The sequence below is a fragment of the Coregonus clupeaformis genome, chromosome 30 (genome assembly GCF_020615455.1).
Source record: "Coregonus clupeaformis isolate EN_2021a chromosome 30, ASM2061545v1, whole genome shotgun sequence".
NCBI lineage: Eukaryota > Metazoa > Chordata > Actinopteri > Salmoniformes > Salmonidae > Coregonus > Coregonus clupeaformis.
Genome location: NC_059221.1, coordinates 24,381,643 through 24,392,307, shown reverse-complemented (window position 1 = coordinate 24,392,307; position 10,665 = coordinate 24,381,643).

The following is a 10,665-nucleotide window of genomic DNA, read 5'->3' as shown; positions in this document are numbered from 1 at the left end:
AATAAGTATTTGGTCAATAACAAAAGTTTCTCAATACTTTGTTATATACCCTTTGTTGGCAATGACACAGGTCAAACGTTTTCTGTAAGTCTTCACAAGGTTTTTCACACACTGTTGCTGGTATTTTTGGCCCATTCCTCCATGCAGATCTCCTCTAGAGCAGTGATGTTTTGGGGCTGTTGCTGGGCAACACAGACTTTCAACTCCCTCCAAAGATTTTCTATGGGGTTGAGATCTGGAGACTGCTAGGCCACTCCAGGACCTTGAAATGCTTCTTACGGCCACTCCTTCGGTTGCCCGGGCGGTGTGTTTGGGATCATTGTCATGCTGAAAAGACCCAGCCACGTTTCATCTTCAATGCCCTTGCTGATGGAAGGAGGTTTTCACTCAAAATCTCACGATACATGGCCCCATTCATTCTTTCTTTTACACGGATCAGTCGTCCTGGTCCTTTGCAGAAAAACAGCCCCAAAGCATGATGTTTCCACCCCCATGCTTCACAGTAGGTATGGTGTTCTTTGGATGCAACTCAGCATTCTTTGTCCTCCAAACATGATAAGTTGAGTTTTTACCAAAAGTTATATTTTGGTTTCATCTGACCATATGACATTCTCCCAATCCTCTTCTGGATCATCCACATGCACTTCAGACGGGCCTGGACATGTACTGGCTTAAGCAGGGGGACACGTCTGGCACTGCAGGATTTGAGCCCCCTGGCGTGCGTAGTGTGTTACTGATGGTAGGCTTTGTTACTTTGGTCCCAGCTCTCTGCAGGTCATTCACTAGGTCCCCCGTGTGGTTCTAGGATTTTTGCTCACCGTTCTTGTGATCATTTTGACCCCACAGGGTGAGATCTTGCATGGAGCCCCAGATCGGGGAGATTATCAGTGGTCTTGTAATGTCTTCCATTTCCTAATAATTGCTCCCACAGTTGATTTCTTCAAACCAAGCTGCTTACCTATTGCAGATTCAGGCTTCCCAGCCTGGTGCAGGTCTACAATTTTGTTTTTGGTGTCCTTTGACAGCTCTTTGGTCTTGGCCATTGTGGAGTTTGGAGTGTGACTGTTTGAGGTTGTGGACAGGTGTCTTTTATACTGATAACAAGTTCAAACAGGTGCCATTAATACAGGTAACGAGTGGAGGACAGAGGAGCCTCTTAAAGAAGAAGTTACAGGTCTGTGAGAGCCAGAAATCTTGCTTGTTTGTAGGTGACCAAATACTTATTTTCCCACCATAATTTGCAAATAAATTCATTAAAAATCCTACAATGGGATTTTCTGGAATTTTTTTTCTCAATTTGTCTGTCATAGTTGACCGTGTACCTATGATGAAAATTACAGGCCTCTCTCATCTTTTTAAGTGGGAGAACTTGCACAATTGGTGGCTGACTAAATACTTTTTTTTCCCCACTGTATATATAACAGTGGGGAGAACAAGTATTTCATACACTGCCGATTTTGCAGGTTTTCCTACTTACAAAGTGTCACGATCGTCTGAAGAAGCGGACCAATACGCAGCGCGTGGAGTGAACATAATGACTTTATTTAATAAAGCAACCACGAAAAAAACTACAAATGACGATAGTGAAGTCCTCTGTAACACTGACAGAAACATGGAACAAAAACCCACAAACAAACAGTGAAACACAACAGTATATATATGGCTCCCAATCAGAGATAACGAGCCGACAGCTGACACTCGTTACCTCCGATTGGGAGTCATTGACCAATCACCACTAAACACAAACAAAATGAAACTCACCCAACCCCAACACCACCAAATGAGATACACCCTGGCTCTAACACACAGTCCTGGAGCCAGAGTGTGACAGTACCCCCTAAAGGTGCGAACTCCGGGCGCACCAGCACAGTCTAGGGGAGGGTCTGGGTGGGCGTCTGTCCACGGTGGCGGTTCTGCCCCTGGTCGTGGTCCCCATCCCACCTTAGTCACCACCCGCTTCCCTAGCCTCCTCCACATGACCACCCCCCAACTAAACCCCACTGGGTTAAGGGCGGCACCGGACTAAGGGGGCGGCACCGGACTAAGGGCGGTACCGACCAAGGGGCAGTACCGGACTGGGGGCAGTACCAGGCTGAATGGCGGATACTGGCTGGACGGCTCTGGTGGCTCCCGGCTGGTCGGCTCTGGCGGATCCCGGCTGACGGCTCTGGCGGATCCCGGCTGGGCGGCTCTGGCGGATCCCGCTGGACGGCTCTGGCGGATCCCGGCTGGACGGCTCTGGCGGGTCCCGGCTGGGCGGCTCTGGCGGGTCCCGGCTGGGCTCTGGCGGTCCGGCTGGACGGCACTGGCGGGTCCCGGCTGACGGCTCTGGCGGGTCCCGGCTGGGCGGCTCTGGCGGGTCCCGGCAGGACGGCTCTGGCGGATCCCGGCCGGACGGCTCTGGCGGATCCCGGCCGGACGGCTCTGGCGGGACCCGGCCGACGGCTCTGGCGGATCCCGGCCGGACGGTCTGGCGGATCCCGGCCGGACGGCTCTGGCGGATCCCGGCGGACGGCTCTGGCGGATCCCGCCGACGGCTCTGGCGGATCCCGCGACGGCTCTGGCGGATCCCGGCCGGCGGCTCTGGCGGATCCGGCCGGACGGCTCTGGCGGATCCCGGCCGGACGGCTCTGGCGGATCCCGGCTGGGCGGCTCTGGCGGATCCTGGCTGGGCCGGCTCATGGCTGGCTAACGGATCTGGCTGCTCGTGGCTGGCTGACGGATCTGGCTGCTCTGGCTGGCTGTCGGATCTGGCTGCTCATGGCTGGCTGACGGATCTGGCTGCTCATGGCTAGCTGACGGATCTGGCTGCTCATGGCTGGCTGACGGATCTGGCTGCTCATGGCTGCTGACGGTCTGGCTGCTCTGGCTGGCTGGCGGATCTGGCTGCTCATGGCTGGCTGACGGATCTGGCTGCTCATGGCTGGCTGACGGATCTGGCTGCTCGTGGCTGGCTGACGGATCTGGCTGCTCGGCTCAGCTGACGGATCTGGCTGCTCGTGGCTGGCTGACGGATCTGGCGTGCTCATGGCTGGCTGACAGATCTGGCTGCTCTGGCTGACTGACGGATCTGGCTGCTCGTGGCTGGCTGACGGATCTGGCTGCTCGCTTGGCTGGCTGACGGATCTGGCTGCTCGTGGCTGGCTGACGGATCTGGCTGCTCATGGCTGGCTGACGGGTCTGGCTGCTCGTGGCTGGCTGTCGGATCTGGCTGCTCATGGCTGGCTGACGGATCTGGCTGCTCATGGCTGGCCGACGGATCTGGCTGCTCATGGCTGGGTGATGGTGCTGGCTGGGCGCTAGCGGTGGAGGCGGACCCCAGCCTCGGATTGCAGTCATCACCTCCAGCAGGCGGCTCCATCCGCATGAGCCGCTCCTGCCCGTCACCGAACCCGAGCCTCCAGTCCAGCATAGGCTGCGTCGGCTCCTGCTGATTCCATAGCAGGTGTATGATTCTGTCTGGCGGAAGGCTCTGAAGCGGCTCCCGGTCTGGCGGACGGCTCTGAAGGAACAGGCCGGCTGGGCTGGTGACGCACCCCGTGGGATACGTGCTAGGAGCAGGAACAGGCCGGTCCGTGCAGAACACACACCACTGGCCTTAACTGGGGATCAGGAACGGGCCGGACCGGACTGGTAACACACTTCAGTCTCTCGTGCCGTCGACAACAACTTCCCTCCTCTACTCGCCAATGGCTCCCGTATCCGATAGCCTTCTCTCCACATCTCCCTGTGGCAGCCTCCTGCTGCCCAGGCGCCCAAACCATGTGCCCCCCAAAAATTTTTTGGGTTGTACTCCCGGGCTTCCAGCCTTGCCTCCGTGCTGCCTCCTCATATCGCCTCCTCTCGGCTTTAGCTGCCTCCAGCTCTTCACGAGGGAGGCGATATTCTCCGGGGTTGTGCCCAAGGACCCTTACCATCCAGTATCTCCCCCATGTCCATGAATCCTTTATGGGTGGATATAAATCCTGTGTAGGTGGATCCTGTTGCCGCTTGACACGCTGCTTGGTCCTTTTATGGTGGGTTTTTCTGTCACGATCGTCTGAAGAAGCGGACCAATACGCAGCGCGTGGAGTGAACATAATGACTTTATTTAATAAAGCAACCACGAAAAAACTACAAATGACGATAGTGAAAGTCCTCTGTAACACTGACAGAAACATGGAACAAAACCCACAAACAAACAGTGAAACACAACAGTATATATATGGCTCCCAATCAGAGATACTGAGCCGACAGCTGACACTCGTTACCTCCGATTGGGAGTCATTGACCAATCACCACTAAACACAAACAAAATGAAACTCACCCAACCCCAACACCACCAAATGAGATACACCTGGCTCTAACACACAGTCCTGGAGCCAGAGTGTGACACAAAGCATGTAGAGGTCTGTAATTGTTATCATAGGTACACTTCAACTTTGAGAGACGGAATCTAAAACAAAAATCCAGAGAATCACATTGTATGATTTTTAAGTAATTAATTTGCATTTTATTGCATGACATACGTATTTGATCACCTACCAACCAGTAAGAATTCCGGCTCTCACAGACCTGTTAGTTCTTCTTTAAGAAGCCCTCCTGTTCTCCACTCATTACCTGTATTAACTGCACCTGTTTGAACTCGTTACCTGTATAAAAGACACCTGTCCACACACTCAATCAAACAGACTCCAACCTCTCCACAATGGCCAAGACCAGAGAGCTGTGTAAGGACATCAGGGATAAAATTGTAGACCTGCACAAGGCTGGGATGGGATACAGGACAATAGGCAAGCAGCTTGGTGAGAAGGCAACAACTGTTGGCGCAATTATTAGAAAATTGAAGAAGTTCAAGATGACGGTCAATCATCCTCGGTCTGGGGCTCCATGCAAGATCTCACCTCGTGGGGCATCAATGATCATGAGGAAGGTGAAGGATCAGCCCAGAACTACACGGCAGGACCTGGTTAATGACCTGAAGAAAGCTGGGACCACAGTCTCAAAGAAAACCATTAGTAACACACTACGCCAGGGTTCTTCAATTCTGGTCCTGGAGGGCCGAAACACCTCTGTTTTTCATCCTCTCCTTCTAATCAGTGGCTAATTCAGACATGGGACACCAGGTGAGTGCAATTAACTACCAGGTAGAAATAAAAAACAGAAGTGTTTCGGCCCTCCAGGACCGGAATTGAAGAACCCTGCACTACGCCGTCATGGATTAAAATCCTGCAGCGCACGCAAGGTCCCCCTGCTCAAGCCAGTGCATGTCCAGGCCCGTCTGAAGTTTGCCAATGACCATCTGGATGATCCAGAGGAGGAATGGGAGAAGGTCATGTGGTCTGATGAGACAAAAATAGAGCTTTTTGGTCTAAACTCCACTCGCCGTGTTTGGAGGAAGAAGAAGGATGAGTACAACCCCAAGAACACCATCCCAACCGTGAAGCATGGAGGTGGAAACATCATTCTTTGGGGATGCTTTTCTGCAAAGGGGACAGGACGACTGCACCATATTGAGGGGAGGATGGATGGGGCCATGTATCGTGAGATCTTGGCCTCCTTCCCTCAGTAAGAGCATTGAAGATGGGTCGTGGCTGGGTCTTCCAGCATGACAACGACCCGAAACACACAGCCAGGGCAACTAAGGAGTGGCTCCGTAAGAAGCATCTCAAGGTCCTGGAGTGGCCTAGCCAGTCTCCAGACCTGAACCCAATAGAAAATCTTTGGAGGGAGCTGAAAGTCCGTATTGCCCAGTGACAGCCCTGAAACCTGAAGGATCTGGAGTGGGCCAAAATCCCTGCTGCAGTGTGTGCAAACCTGGTCAAGACCTACAGGAAACGTATGATCTCTGTAATTGCAAACAAAGGTTTCTGTACCAAATAGTAAGTTCTGCTTTTCTGATGTATCAAATACTTATGTCATGCAATAAAATGCAAATGAATTACTTAAAAATCATACAATGTGATTTTCTGGAATTACAGACCTCTACATGCTTTGTAAGTAGGAAAACCTGCAACATCTGCAGCGTATCAAATACTTGTTCTCCCCACTGTATATATACTGTATATATACATTACCATTCAAAAGTTTGGACACACCTACTCATTCAAGGGTTTTTCTTTATTTTTACTATTTTCTACATTGTAGAATAATAGTGAAGACATCAAAACTATGAAATAACACATATGGAATCATGTAGTAACCAAAAAAGTGTTAAACAAATCAAAATATATTTGAATTTTGAGATTCTTCAAATAGCCACCCTTTGCCTTGATGACAGCTTTGCACACTCTTGGCATTCTCTCAACCAGCTTCATGAGGTAGTCACCTGGAATGCATTTCAATTAACAGGTGTGCCTTCTTAAAAGTTAATTTGTGGAATGTATCTACTTCTTAATGTTTTTGAGACAATCAGTTGTGTTGTGACACAGTAGGGGGGGTATACAGAAAATAGCCCTATTTGGTAAAAGACCAAGTCCATATTATGGCAAGAACAGCTCAAATAAGCAAAGAGAAACGACAGTCTATCATTACTTTAAGACATGAAGGTCAGTCAATATGGAAAATGTCAAGAACTTTGAACGTTTCTTCAAGTGCAGTCGCAAAAACCATCAAGCGCTATGATGAAACTGGCTCTCATGAGGACTGCCACAGGAATGGAAGACCAAGAGTTACCTCTGCTGCGGAGGATAAGTTCATTAGAGTTATCAGCCTCAGATATTGCAGCCCAAATAAATGCTTCACAGAGTTCAAGTCACAGACACATCTCAACATCAACTGTTCAGAGGGGACGGTGTGAATCAGGCCTTCATGGTCGAATTGCTGCAAAAAAAAACACTACTAAAGGACACCAATAAGAAAAAGAGACTTGCTTGGGCCAAGAAACACGAGCAATGGACATTAGACCGGTGGTAATTTGTCCTTTGGTCTGGAGTCCAAATTTGAGATTTTTGGTTCCAACCGCCGTGTCTTTGTCAGACGCGGTGTGGGTGAATGGATGATCTCCGCATGTGTAGTTCCCACCTAGAGCATAGAGGAGGAGGTTATGGTGTGGGTGTCACGCCTGCTCCCGCTCCCCCTCAATATGCACACCTGTCACCATCGTTACGCGCATCAGCGCTCATTGGACTCACCTGGACTCGTTCCCTTTGTTAATTACCTCCCCATATCTGTCTGTTCCTCTGTTTGATCCCCGTGTCAGCATTGATGTTGTTTCGTTTCCCCTGTCCAGACGCTGTCCGTGTTTTGTTCCTGTCAGTTTTTTCCATTAGATGTTCACTTTCTGTACTTGCTTCCTGTCTACCAGCATCTGTCCTCACAATGGGGGTGCTTTGCTGGTGACACTGTCTGTGATTTATTTAGAATTCAAGGCGCACTTAACTGGCATGGCTACCACAGCATTCTGCAGCGATACGCCATCCCATCTGGTTAGCTCTTAGTGGGACTATCATTTGTTTTTCAACAGGACAATGACCCAACACCTCCAGGCTGTGTAAGGGCTATTTGACCAAGAAGGAGAGTGATGGAGTGCTGCATCAGATGACCTGGCCTCCACAATCCCCCGACCTCAACCCAATTGAGATGTTTTGGGATGAATTGGACCGCAGAGTGAAGGAAAAGCAGCCAACAAGTGCTCAGCATACGTGGGAACTCCTTCAAGACTGTTGGAAAAGCATTCCAGGTGAAGCTGATTGAGAGAATGCCAAGAGTGTGCAAAGCTGTCATCAAGGCAAAGGGTGGCTATTTGAAGAATCTCAAATATAAACAATATTATGATTTGTTTAACACTTTTTTGGTTACTACATGATTCCATATGTGCTATTTCATAGTTTTGATGTCTTCACTCTTATTCTACAATGTAAATAATAGTAAAAATAAAGAAAAACCCTTGAATGAGTTGGTGTATCCAAACCTTTGACTGGTACTATATATACAGTATACAGTGGGGAGAACAAGTATTTGATACACTGCCGATTTTGCAGGTTTTCCTACTTACAAAGCATGTAGAGGTCTGTACATTTTATCATAGGTACACTTCAACTGTGAGAGACAGAATCTAAAACAAAAATCCAGAAAATCACATTGTATGATTTTTAAGTAATTAATTTGCATTTTATTGCATGACATAAGTATTTGATACATCAGAAAAGCAGAACTTAATATTTGGTACAGAAACCTTTGTTTGCAATTACAGAGATCATACGTTTCCTGTAGGTCTTGACCAGGTTTGCACACACTGCAGCAGGGTTTTGGCCCACTCCTCCATACAGACCTTCTCCAGATCCTTCAGGTTTCGGGGCTGTCGCTGGGCAATACGGACTTTCAGCTCCCCTCCAAAGATGTTCTATTGGGTTCAGGTCTGGAGACTGGCTAGGCCACTCCAGGACCTTGAGATGCTTCTTACGGAGCCACTCCTTAGTTGCCCTGGCTGTGTGTTTCGGGTCGTTGTCATGCTGGAAGACCCAGCCACGACCCATCTTCAATGCTCTTACTGAGGGAAGGAGGTTGTTGGCCAAGATCTCGCGATACATGGCCCCATCCATCCTCCCCTCAATACGGTGCAGTCGTCCTGTCCCCTTTGCAGAAAAGCATCCCCAAAGAATGATGTTTCCACCTCCATGCTTCACGGTTGGGATGGTGTTCTTGGGGTTGTACTCATCCTTCTTCTTCCTCCAAACACGGCAAATGGAGTTTAGACCAAAAAGTTCTATTTTTGTCTCATCAGACCACATGACCTTCTCCCATTCCTCCTCTGGATCATCCAGATGGTCATTGGCAAACTTCAGATCGGCCTGGACATGTGCTGGCTTGAGCAGGGGGACCTTGCGTGCGCTGCAGGATTTTAATCTATGACGGCGTAGTGTGTTACTAATGATTTTCTTTGACACTGTGGTCCCAGCTCTCTTCAGGTCATTGACCAGGTCCTGCCGTGTAGTTCTGGGCTGATCCCTCACCTTCCTCATGATCATTGATGCCCCACGAGGTGAGATCTTGCATGGAGCCCCAGACCGAGGGTGATTGACCATCATCTTGAACTTCTTCCATTTTCTAATAATTGCGCCAACAGTTGTTGCCTTCTCACCAAGCTGCTTGCCTATTGTCCTGTAGCCCATCCCAGCTTTGTGCAGGTCAACAATTGTATCCCTGATGTCCTTACACAGCTCTCTAGTCTTGGCCATTGTGGAGAGGTTGGAGTCTGTTTCATTGAGTGTGTGGACAGGTGTCTTTTATACAGGTAACGAGTTCAAACAGGTGCAGTTAATACAGGTAATGAGTGGAGAACAGGAGGGCTTTTTAAAGAAAAACTAACAGGTCTGTGAGAGACGGAATTCTTACTGGTTGGTAGATGATCAAATACTTATGTCATGCAATAAAATGCAAATGAATTACTTAAAAATCATACAATGTGATTTTCTGGATTTTTGATTCCGTCTCTCACAGTTGAAGTGTACCTATGATAAAAATTACAGACCTCTACATGCTTTGTAAGTAGGAAAACCTGCAAAATCGGCAGTGTATCAAATACTTGTTCTCCCCACTGTTTATATAATGGTGTGTGGACAGTATGGACAGTATATCAATAGAAAAGGTGTGTGCAGCAGTAGTTATATAGGATGAGCAATGACTAGAATACACCATATACATATAACATTTGTAAAACAGTATGTAACATTATTAAAGTGACCAGTGTTCAATGACTATACACATAGGGCTGCAGTCTCTAAGGTTTATCTTGGCCAGGTCGCAGTTGTAAATGAGAACTTGTTCTCAACTGGCTTACCTGGTTAAATAAAGGTGAAATAAAATAAAATAAAAAAGGTGCAGGGTAGAGTACCGGGTGGTAGCCAGCTAGTAAGAGTGACTAAGGTTCAGGGCAGGGTACTGGGCAGAGGCTGGCTAGTGGTGACTGTTTAACAGTGATGACCTGGAGATAGAAGCTGTTTATCAGTCTCTCGGTCCCAGCTTTGATGCACCCTTACTGACTTCTAGTTGGTAGCGGGGTGAACAGGCCGAGGCTCGGGTGGCTGAGGTCTTTGATGATCTTCTTGGCCTTCCTGTGACACCGGGTGCTGTAGATGTCCTGGAGGGCAGGCAGTGTGCCCCCGGTGATGCATTGGGCTGACCGCACCACCCTCTGGCGAGCCCTGCGGTTGCGCATGGTGCAATTGCCGTACCAGGCATTGATACAGCCCGACAGGGTTCTCTCAACGGTGCATCAGTAGAAAGTATGTTAGTGTTGTAGGGGCCAAGCCACATTTCTTCATGTTGATCACCCTACTTGTAGAGAAATGCCAACGCCATCCTCCTCTCTTTCATGTTGACGAAACGCTGTCATACAGTACACACTTTTTTTTTTTGTTGTCCTAGGCTACCTGGCTAAAATGCTTGCTCGCTAGCCTAACTTCCATTCATGGGCAACGTTAGCTAGTTAACATTAGCCTTCTACATTTACATTTACATTTAAGTCATTTAGCAGACGCTCTTATCCAGAGCGACTTACAGGAGCAATTAGGGTTAAGTGCCTAGCTACATATTGCACTTCCATCCTCTCAGGCCAGGGGCACAACAATATATGAATTAATGGTTGGATCAGAATCGCCGTTATAATCATTGGCCAGTACGGAGAATTAAGTAAAACCACAAGACCAAATCCCTCTCCATCCATGGCTAATTTAGGAAAGTGCC